At 39.2% G+C, this 10,930-nt stretch overlaps 1 long non-coding RNA gene across 2 annotated transcripts in view; it reads left to right on the top strand.

The window, feature by feature from the left end:
• LOC138117020 (uncharacterized) overlaps positions 1 to 8,935 on the top strand; it is a 70,628-nt gene extending 61,693 nt beyond the window's left edge. For both annotated transcript variants that reach the window (XR_011154467.1, XR_011154466.1), the window contains exon 6: positions 8,877 to 8,935. This is a non-coding gene — a long non-coding RNA (uncharacterized lncRNA). The remainder of the gene's footprint in view (positions 1 to 8,876) is intronic.
• Positions 8,936 to 10,930: the final 1,995 nt, after the last annotated feature.

Raw genomic sequence — 10,930 nt, 5'->3', positions numbered from 1 at the left:
AATACAATCACAGCTAAAGCATTATTTTCCCCCAGTATTATTCCCAAAATGGCTAAAGTGTTTAGAAAAATCCTCTTTTTATTTCTTTTCCTATAAAGTGTCCATTCTTGTTTTGTCCAGCCCCTATTAAGTTAACCTGAAAAAGGTTGAGTCCCTTTGTTTCAATGATTTGTGATGTGATGTTGCTGCTCATATTTCACTTGGTGTTGCTTAAATTGCCAATCATGGATCTCGCATCCTATCTGCTGTCAGCTTGGTTTGGATTATCACCTCGGATGCGGGGTTCCCTGTTTTCACTCCGTGGTGAGCACTTCCACGTTCGGTTTTATATAATCTCATTTTTCTAATGAGAATGCAAATGAAAGAAAAGCTGTGTGAAATGGCTATAGATGAGTTGCTTGTCAAAAATGTTTTACTTTAGGGGAAAAAAGAAAGAGTGCCAATAGCTCGCTCAACAGGGTAATGCAGTGCATGTTCTAGATGGACTCCTCTTTAGAGTTGTGGCACATGGCCAAATATGAAGGCAGCACATCTTCATTGTTGCTGGTTTTCATTTCTAGTGCTTAAACAACTCATGCAGGTTTTGACAGTTTTTTTTTTTAATATATTAACATAAACCACTTTATTGCAGTAGCACGTTTTCAATAGAAAATATAAATGTTGGCTTATGAAAAGAATTTTATTTTTTTTAAAGACCATACACTTTTTTTTTTTTGTTCTTAGGAAAACATAGAAATAATGTTGCATTTGGGAAACTTTAAAAGTTACTTTATTATAAAATATGAATCAAAATACCATAAAAACACAATAAAAAGAGTAATTTTCTCTGAGAGACCATTTTGGAAGTCAGCTGCGTGCCTGCAGTAATATGTAGTGTTGGTATGTGCAGGAAGATATGGATGAAAGATGAGATTACCCCTACCAAAGACTGCTAGAGGTCTGTACAAAATTAACCTATAATTAGATTTAAATATGATATGTATTCACTTTGCTTACTTTGGCTTCTATTGATTTATTTATAATGGGTTAAAAGTATAGGGTGATATCTCAAATCACCTTAGGCAGGGCTTTATGACTGCCTCAGGTCTCCCTGTTAACAATCTTACAGCTATTTACCTCCATTGGAAATGGACAGTCTCATGGGTCAGCAAATCCGACTGGGCACTGATCTCTCGGGGTGGGTTTCACTTACTCTTCATCTGGAGCTAACTTTTGTATGTGGCCTAAGTGATTTGAGTGTCTCTGTACGTAAGAGACTTGTCAGATATGTAACTAATCAGGAAATTAGTTGTGTGTGAACTTACAAAAAAAATGCAATTTTTATACTAATGCAAGTATTATGTGCACTTCAACACCCTTCAGAAAATCTGGGTGAAGGAAAAGGCACGTGGCACTGTGGTGCTAGTGGTTACAGGACAGATTTGCAGCATAGTTCATCCCCTGCAGTTGGAACTAGATTTTAAACCAGCAGAGATTCTACCTGGGCTCAGATACTGTTTGTCAAAACACATCCAGATTCCCAGAGGACTTCAGCGTTTTGGGTGCTGAGCTTGTGTAGCAATTCAGCTGTAAATGTCACAGTAGGAACAGATGGCTATCAAGCACTTTAGTAAATCTCACTTAGACTTTGGCGAACAGAAGAATTTGACATTTTTACCCTAATTATAGGTACTAAACACTGGACCATTTGACCAGAGAGCTTTTGAAAAACTTGTCTTAAAATATTTCCTGTTCAGGAGTGATTAGCCAATACAGATTTCAATTTAAATTTTAATTAAAGCTTATTTGTTATGTACAGTAGTAGCTTGCAACACTTTTTTTTAAAGAAAAGATGTTATCTTTATAGAATTGACTTATTTGGAAACTTAACATAAGCTTCCAAGCCCACAGAAAATATGGTGATGTGTTTCTGTTTAAAATATGTTTTAAAAAGTAATTCACTGTAAAATGTTTTTGCAGTACTACTTTACAAATAATTTTGGATGTCTTAGATAGGAACCTCTTCATCCCTGACTAAAATCTAGTTATACAAAAAATTTACAGGAATACAGTTTTACTACTCAATTTTTTAGCCATGCAGTTCCCACATGACCTGATTATCACTTTGAAAACATCTGGGTTGACTAGCAATAGGAAAGAGTATATCAGTGCTGATGTATGAAATAGCCCTGGCCCTGCATATAAATGGACACAGGGTGTCTGCTGACATCAACAGATGTTGTAGCTGGGCGAGGTACTTGAAATATTACAATTTTATCTGTGAATGACTGTTGGGTTAGTTTCACTGATCATAATACCTCAAAAATTTAGTTTTTAAGAAGCGCCCGTCCAGTCAGTCTTGAATTTATTGAGCTAATGAGTGGGTTTCTTTCAATGCAGCACTGTTCTGTGCACTCTATGTCAATTGCATGGCTCTAATTAAATCCATGCAAGAGCTGTACTTTGTGCTGTTATTAAACAGCAGAGTGTTAAAATTGATTTAGCAGGCATTAGAAGCAGTTATCTGGAGAGGTGGTGTGGCCAGGAGTTACCTGCTTCTGCAGAAACACAACATGGATCCAGTCTTCTCCCTACCAGTTCTGGACCAATTAAAAATAATGTTTCAGGTGTCTCAGGTGCAGACTGAGACTTCCAAGAAATGACCTGATGATTGACAAAGCAAAAATCAGGTAAAAAATCCCAAAATATATTTGTTAGTCGGTTGATTTGGTTTGTTGTTGTTTTGGTGATTAGAGGGAAATAGCATGAGAAGTTGGGAGGGTCTCTTGCAGTTAGTTAAGGCTGAATTCAAACCTTTCACCATTCTGGCAGATGCTTTGAATACATCTCATGGTGCACTAACATACCCTGCTCACTGTCCAGAGTGCTGGTCTGCTGGTCTCTCGCTATGGAGGGGATTAAATAGGATGAGTAGAATAGAGAGACAGCAGTGACAAAGAGAGCCAGAGCAGCAAAAATAGATTTGAATGACTTTAGAGGCACAGGTATGGCTTTCATGTGAAAGCTTGGGCACCTCTTAGTTGGTACATGAGGTACATAACCCTCAGGAGAGATTTCTAGGGGTGAAATGTGACTGCTGTGCTTGTAGGACCCAAAAAGGGAGGGAAGGTTCCCATCAGGAGTACAGTCTCCAGGGGTGCCCATAGTTAAGCAGAAGGTAGAAATGAGTGCTGATGGAAATCTGCCTTTACTGTAACAAGTGGAAATGCTGAAATGTCTTAGCTTGAGCTTTAGGAGGTTCAGCTCAGGGCTTTAGCCAAAGCTCATTCTAGTTATTGAAAAGATTGTCCATTGACACTGAAGGTCTGTCAGGAAAACAGTTCCTCCTTTTCTGTTCCCTATTTTCCCCTTACCAAAAGTCATCCAAAAGCCTCTTTTAGAAATGTTTTGTTCCTTACTTTTTAATTTTCTTATCCAGAGCTGTGAGATGTATCCTTATGGCTGACTTGGAGATCTCGGTTTTGTGTTACGCATTGATGAACAAAGTATATATGAATCCACCAGACTAAAATTATGAGGAGAAAAATACAAAGAACTAAGTCTGTTTTATTTCTAGTTCAATAGTTCACATGTGAAGGTCTAAGCTCCCAAGGGAAAATAAAAGTTTCATTTTTACCTAAAGAGAAAAAGGAGATATTCTCCTGAAGTTAAAGTGGTTACAGCTGAGTGTTGGAGAAAAACAAAAAACTTTTTAAGACTTGATAATATGTGAATCAGCAACACTGGGAGAAGTGTCTGCAAGATTATTTGAGTTTCAAGGACGTAAACATACTTCATTGCTCTGATTTAGTCACCCTTGGTCATTCAGGATGTAAGTGGGAACTGATCTCATTTAGGAAATCATTGAGAGGAGATGAGTCTGAGGACTTGATTCTATCTTATCTTGACACACCACAGTTAATAAAGGAAGGCAATTATTATGTTTTCTGGGATGTACCCTCATCTGAGGCATTGTTAATAAACACTAAAGGGCTAGTTCTTCAAAGGTGTTTAAGCACCTAGCTCCCACTGATTTCAATAAAATGAGGCATCTAAGTGCCTTTAAAAATCTGACCTTAAGTGTCATCAGGAAAAAGTGAAGCAAAAGATAAGCAGGTTCTAAAAGAATAACAAGGGACTGCTGGCATATGACTCTGGCGTGCTCCTGGTTATTACATTTTTATATGTATGTGCTGTCTGCACATTATAAACCAAAGATGCAAACAAACCATCCCTGCCTATGCTGTACAAAGCATCAAATTGCTCTCACTTCTCCAGTTGTGTCTCAGACATATTTTACAAAACACGCTGTATGGATTGAGATAAAAAGCGAGAAAGCAACAAACCCAACGATCTCCCCTCTGCTCCCTTCAGCCTCTGTGACCCCCCCCAGGGCCAGGCTTGCTGCTCCTCTTCCCTTCCTTTACCGAGTGCACTTGGTGAGCTGGAGGGGTTTGTTCACCCGGCTCCGTGTGACAAGTAAACTGTTGGTCACAGCCCTAATTACAGATGCCTTTTTTTTTTTTTAACTCCAGCATATTCTTTCAGTTAGAGGAAAATACCTTGCTCTCGAGATTAGCCTTATCGAGAAGGTACAGTAGAGGTATGACATAGTCCCAATATGATAAATAGATAGACAGCAGTGGCAAGCAAATGTTAACATTTTTTTTTTCTTTTTGATGAAAAATCCTGAACTAGAACATATTGTGTTGGTTTGTCACTATCTTTTCAGGTTTGTTGCATTTTAATACAAAATAGAAAGTGAGAGGGAAGGAGGTTGCATTGCTCTTTGTTTCTTTCATGTTAAGCCAACTATGCTGCTTACCTACTCTTGATAAATATTGCTCAGCTACTTCTCTTCAGGATTAAGTAAATGAAAACAAACCTTCCACAGATAACAATAATTCCCACAGAAGAGATTTTCAAATGTAAAGGTTAAATTGAAATTTAAAATGATTTTCCTAGATTTCCAACCTAGATTCCCTGTCTTACTCTCAGTGCATTTGTCCTTTTAAAGGAACCAATATGTTTGTATAACTGATGTGAAACAAGCTTGACTCCAAAAAGATTTAACTTAATATCTGGCTAAGCATTCAGAGGGTAGTCCATCTGTAGAATGTACATTAAGGACCCTGGCTGGAGCGCAGCGAGTCATGTATGATATCAGGCACACAAATGTGACGTGATGCCCATATACTCTTGAGCATAATTCGAAGTGCCATGAAGCTCTATGGGTAGAGAAGCTATAAACACAGTTGTCACAAAAGAGAAAGTCTACAGGGTTATATTCAGGCTGAAGAATGAAGACGCATTAGAACCAGCCTTCACATCTTAATGAAATTGTTAATTAGGATATTATGGAATTCAGAGCTGAAGATAATATATGTCCAGCAACCTTGCAGCATGCTTTAATTAACCATTTCTTCTCCAAAATTGAAGGAAGACTCAAAAGTGGTGCAGAAATCCCTTCATGAATATACAGATACAATCAAAATGATGTTACTTTTTTTTTCCAGTGGATGTTTTTAATCTTTTTTTTTCTTTTTAAACAGACCAGCACAGAACATGTGATTATAGAAATAAGTACACATTTAATCTACATAATCATTAGTCTTTCTTTATGTAAAAATGATTAGTAAATAGGGTTTTAAAGCAACTATTTAGATTAGGCATTGGCATCATAGATTAACTTATTTCTAAAACACTTGATTTTATCACTCTGCCTAATGACTTGTCTCATGATTTATTGGCTAATATGATGAATCATGTTAGATTTATTGTTTATCCTATAAATAGTACAACAAATCATTAAACAGTGATAAAACACAGCAGTTTCACAAGAAAGTCTACCTATGTTTTCTTCGTGTACAATGTGCTTGTGCTGTACAATAATTTGATGGTTCTGTTTTTGGTTTTATGACATCAGGTGAATAGGCATCTCTGTTTAAATTAAATGGTTTTACAAAATAATAGTGAAGTCATAATCTTATACTCTTGCTATATTTATTTTATACAGAAAAATAAACCCTAATGTCTGATGTATAGTAAATCTGTGAATTTATTCCCAAGAATAAATGTAATATTCTCTCTTGGAAACATCTTAAATATAATGGCAGTGTTTCATATTTTAGCATGCCAGCAGTGTTTTTCTTGCTATGGTTTCATGTTGCAGTTGACAGAAATGTTGCTTCTATCCTGGTGATTTTAGAGATCTGAGCCCACCTCATTTCACTGAGCTGAAAGGCTGGTGTGGGATATTGGTGACTTGAGTATATGAAATTTGGCATTCAGATAATGGGAGTGGTCAGTTTATTTCTTAAGACATAATGGTTTCTCTTGTTGCAGACAGAGCTAAGTCTGCCTGTATACATTAGGGATGAAAGGACAGAAAATAGAAGCAATATTCTTTAAAACTCCCTGAGGTCGTCAGTGGGTTAGAATAGACGCGCTCATGATGATATTATATGCTGCAGGAGTAGATTTGCAGTCTTTTAAATTGAATTATTTGGACTGTAGTGGTCAACCTTTATTGCTAACTAGGCTATTTACCTTCTTTTGATCTCAAGGTATTGCCACACCCTGTCTCCCCTCACCTGTGGCAGAAGAGCTTGTGCCTTCATCAAATCATTTGTTTCATACACGGCCCCCCCTGACGTGCCTGTAAAGTGAGGTGTGCCAAGGACAGCTCACCAGCATTTTCAAAATCCAGGATATACTGGAAACACCAGTCTTTTGTTCATCCTTGGATTCAGAGTCCTGAGCTGGTGGAACTGTGCTGTCCCCACCCAAGAGCAGCAGATTTGCACGGCATATGTGGCATGTGTGACATTTGTGCACAGCCCATCAGTTCTGCACGAGCCCAGGGCTTGTGACATGGGAGGTGCAGAGGAAAACAGCACCTGAGAGCAAGGGCTGCTGCTGGTTGTTCCTGATATTCCGAGTGCCCTGGATGAAAAGGGTCAATGGGAATGAGACATGGCCCAAATGCCATATCCTATCTGGACAGCTGCATGGTGCCTGAGGCTGTAATCGGGCACCTGCCTTACTCAGCTCTTTTTTTTTTTTCTTTTGTATGTTGGTTTGTGTGAGAGGGAACAAAATAGGATGAGCAAGAAGATTAAACAAAGGATCAAAGAAGAAACCTATGGCAAGTTTTTAACAAGGTCAGCTCTCCCCTGGCCACCATTAAGTCAGCAGTATTAGTCACTTGATTTGCTTTGGCACTATGGTAAATTATGGGGAGTTAAGGTATTGATTGTTTGTACTTTGCCGTGGGTGCTGTGCAGCCTGGGCACTCAGACTCTGCCATGGGTGCTGTGCAGCCTGGGCACTCAGACTCTGCCATGGGTGCTGTGCAGCCTGGGCATTTGGACTCATCTTCTATGGCAGGCGCTCGTTCGGCTGCTTGTTCCATCCTGTAGAAGAGCCTGAACACAAATTGGCAGAATCTGTGCAGCAAGGCTCTGAAAATCATCTCCAGTGATCCAGAAAGCCTCATAGCCAGCAGAAGAAGTCCTGCTCCTTGTCACAGTGATTATGGAGATGCAGGAAGCAGGTATCCATGTGTGGCATGGCCTAATGAAGAAAGTGTGCCTTGTTTGTTAACCAACTGAGCATGTCCCTTCACTGCCCCGATAATGATTCCTCCTCTCAGGTTTTCACAGGAAAACTGCCACAGTGCTTAAGATGCACCATGAGGAATAGCATGCTTTTTCTGTGTCTTGGACATCTATTTTATCTGTAGAAGATCACTGAGTACAGCTCAGCATTTTCCTAGTCCTGGGCAACTGCACAGTTTTAAAAATTTGTGAAAAATATCACAATCCCTTTCTGTAGTACTCAAATTTAGCTGTATTTAGTCTCTTTGTATCTTATTGGTAATGTACTTTATAGACAGAAAAAGAAGGAACAACAAATATGAGTCTTTGAAGGCTGGTAAGAAATAAAACTTCCATGGTTACTCTTAAGGGAAAACTGACAATGTTTTTGGGTCAAAGTATGAAAAAAAAGAAGTTAATTGAAAGGTAGGCAGTAAATGAGATGTCTGTTTAGGATTGATATTTTGGTGTGCTCAGTAATTAAATCAAGGAAGATGGTCTTAATGACAGAAGCCAGCAAAGAAAATGTGCTTCTCTGTGCATTTGTTACTCCACGTGTGTATAAGCAGCACGAATTTGTCCTTTGACACAACACTCTTCTTTGGAAGGGTACACCCGATGGTACAGCAGCAGTGAAAGTAATCTTTTGAGTCTCCAGTGTAATCCCAGGCAGTGCTACCACTGATTTTACTACAGACAAGCCTTTTAGTCCTCAAAGTGTTTCTAGAGATATGTTCATCTTACAGGAATCTCTTGGGAAAGTTTCCTGGAATTTCTCTAGATCTGGAGGTAGAGGAGGAAAATGGAATGGAAATGCTGGATTAAAAGAAAGGGGCCTTAAAGGAATAAAAGTTATCATTTAATACAAGAGGAGGAACTGGATTATTATACTGGACTAAACAGCTAAAAAGACATTACTTTATAAATGCTGACACAGGCTTATCTCAAAGCAGGGTAAAGGTTATTGCATTAAAGGTTTCAAATCTGGGAAATTCATGTTCCTAGAGAGGGTGCATAAATCTGAGACATTTTTAATCTCACTATGTAAATAAATCTCATCGAAAAAAAAAAATTGTATTGCTTTGATTCACTTTCCATAAACCCTTTTAATTTGATTTTGATTGATAGCTAAAACCCCTTGCATTAGAACTTTTTGAAAAAGTTTCAAGATTAGCAATTACTCCCTCTGAGTAATGCAAAGTTTTCAAACTTGTGAGGATGTGTTTGTTACTCCTGTATAAAATCTAACTGGCAAATATTTTTGATATCATAATTGCATTTTGGTTTTATCTTTCACAGCATTTGTTCATCTTTCATGCCAGACTTTCAAACTCTGCAATATGACTGACTGATGTGGTAAGTGCAGTTAATTTTAATTCTGATTTTAGGACTGGATTTGTCAATCAATATTGTTCACTGAAGTAATTCAGTAAGCATCTCTAATTTCTTAGCCTTTTTTTTCCTCCTCTTTCTTTCTCCTTTACTTAATAATTTAGAAGTGAAACTTCTCTAAGAGCTACCTGTCAATTTGGTGTACAGAAATTGAAGGATGAGTGGCTGTTGTTTGCATCCCACACGAACACAGCTCTGGTTTGGCAACAGTGATTGTCAGTAGATTGCCACTAAGTCTGTGCTCTTACCCCCATTCAATAGACAGCCAAGATGCCAGAAAAACAGAACAAGCTGCATCTCCAAGAAATAAAAGCACACAGGGAGCACGGGTAACCAGCAGTACATGCTCCAAACCAGACAGATTAAATTAATTCCGCGAAGAGGACTGGATTATATAAACACATTACATATGCCAGATATTGATGTAGGACATTATTCTCCCTTATTCACAGGAGATTCTGCTAGTGTCAATAAGAGGTTTACAGAAAGATGTAAAGTGTCATCATCAAGTAGTAACTAATGTTTTAGTTAGCACCATTATTATTTCATATGCAGCATTACCTGATGGGAAAAACCCATTAACTTTAAAACCACAGTTGTGTGCTCTGTATTTCTTCTTGTTTGTTGTCCTTTCAACTTCCCTATCAGCTTTTAACATCAATCAACAAATTCATCCTTTTCCATGTGAATAATGATTCCCTGCTGACTGGCATATCTGTCTGGAGAACAAGGAGTGTAGCAAAGCTGATCCTGCAGCACCTCTGTTATCTAGGACACAGAGCTTGGATATTCAGGGGAAACATCCAGAACAGGTAGACTAAATTATACCATAATTCACCTAAATTTTACTGGGTTTTTTACTCATCTGTAATCCCATCACTTATGCCCTAGTACTAGAACTCAAGATTCCCACCTGCTGTGTTCCAAGGCCCTTCCAGACCCCTGCCTCCTCCAGCTGTGTGTGCAGCAGCTCTGCATGTCAGGCCTGTAGTCCAGAAAGATGATCTCTTTTTTTCTGTGCAGCCAAAATTATGGACGTGCCATCCCAGTGAAGATAATAAGAACTGACTGGCCTAAATTGGACTTGTATTCTTTAGTGCGTTTTTGGCAACGTCATTCCTGTCCCTCAGAAAGAGCCTGCATTCCATTCCTTGCTGCTCAACACCAGCGTCGGGGTAGCTGTGTCCCAAATGTGGCAGCTTCCCAAACATCCACAGCGATGCAGGGGGGTGATGAGCACTGCTGATAGCACCAGCTGCCTGGAGAGCCCCTCTCCCCACTGTGCCCCTGCCCTGATCCCGCAGTAGGTGCCTGCATGCGACCCCGTTTCTCGTAGCAGATGGAAGCTTTTGCTTGCATGCGAATCCCGTTCCTTGTGTGGCTTGGCTGAAATAAACCAAGAGTGTTTTCCATACACCACTGCAACATGGCAGTACTGGGGTTCCTGCAATGCCTTTTTCTTGCTGCAAGTCCTCAGCTGTACCCAGTGGCTGATTGTTGGCCACCACAGCTGTCACTGCTCCTTCCTCCAAAACCCTTCCAAGCAGCTTCTCCCTTCCTCAGGTTCTAGTAGGGCTTTTTGTTGTCTCTGAAGATAAGCAAGGACTGTGTTCTGAACCTTTGTTTAGAAGCTAAAACAAGCTTTGAACTCTCTGGCTGATCATCAGAGGACTTGCAGTGGGGGATGCAGCCTGCCCAGCCCCACCATTCCTCTGTGTGAAATCCAGAGTGGTACTTTTACCAATATTTTATTCATCTGAACTCTTCCCCCCTGCCTTACCCCATCCCCCAAAGGTAGAAATAGTTATCTAATAAATATCCAAGTGTGTTCTAGCTTTAGGGATGGCACACATTTAATGTGGCTTATGCTATATTGTTCTTGCTTAACTTTGAGCTTTTGATTTAGCATTCCAGTTTAGCAGTGGTATTCCACAGGGGATATTGTTGGTTTCCAAATCTTT

This window comes from Aphelocoma coerulescens, chromosome 11 (genome assembly GCF_041296385.1).
Source record: "Aphelocoma coerulescens isolate FSJ_1873_10779 chromosome 11, UR_Acoe_1.0, whole genome shotgun sequence".
In the NCBI taxonomy this organism is placed as follows: domain Eukaryota; kingdom Metazoa; phylum Chordata; class Aves; order Passeriformes; family Corvidae; genus Aphelocoma; species Aphelocoma coerulescens.
Note: the sequence above shows the minus strand (reverse complement) of the source record. Positions and strands in the feature narration are given on the sequence as shown.